The sequence below is a fragment of the Frankliniella occidentalis genome, unplaced genomic scaffold, assembly GCF_000697945.3.
Source record: "Frankliniella occidentalis isolate FOCC.00 unplaced genomic scaffold, Focc_3.1 Scaffold45, whole genome shotgun sequence".
Lineage (NCBI taxonomy): Eukaryota > Metazoa > Arthropoda > Insecta > Thysanoptera > Thripidae > Frankliniella > Frankliniella occidentalis.
In genome coordinates, this window is record NW_026267175.1 from 703,004 (window position 1) to 703,837 (window position 834).

The following is an 834-nucleotide window of genomic DNA, read 5'->3' on the forward strand; positions in this document are numbered from 1 at the left end:
GCAATTTTACGTTAACCCCCTACGAGCCATATACCCCACCTCTCCCCCATCTCTCCTCTCACTCTCCACAGCCGTCGCCACACAACTCACGCGTGTCCCCTCCCACGCACGTTGCTCATGCGACTCTCCCACCTGCCTCAATGGGATGGGACGTTTCGCGACGGACGTGTCATTTGTTTCGGACGAGTCTCCCGGGGCCCGTTCAATGTCCACCATTCCCCCGGGTCCAGGTGGGGTCCCGGTCGACGGGGAGGTGTGTGTGTGTGTGGTGGGGGTGGGGGGGGGAGGTAATGGAGAGGCTGCGGCTGGATCCGCGGGCCAGCCAATCTGATAGGGACGTTTGTGTGCGCGGGTCGGTCGGCGCGGTAAATAGGCAAAGCGATATGGGAGCAGAGAAGGGAGAAGGGAAGAAAAAAGCGGCAAGTTCAAATAGTAACCTCCCACGCATGACCATCATTTTATTTTATACTTTACCAGGTGGCTGATTAACCCCGCTCACTTCTGTAGTGATGCTGTACCGGCCGCCCCCGCACTCGTGCGGGCGGGTCGCCTACTCACTCGGCCCGTAAGGCGCCGTGGACAGGGGGCGATAGGCAAACCCGCCCGCACTCGTGCGTGCGGTTTCAGCACAACTACAGAAGTGAGCTAGGGTTAATCAGCCACCTGGTATGTTTAAAATCCTTTTCGTCCCGGCACGGACAGGTTCTAACCCTTACATCGACATAGCAGCCTGCGCGCTTGCACATCTACACTCCTAGACGCGACCCGACAACGTGGCGCAAGCAGGCAGATTTAATTAGCAGAAAGTTTGCCACCGTGTTGCGCTGCCGCCGC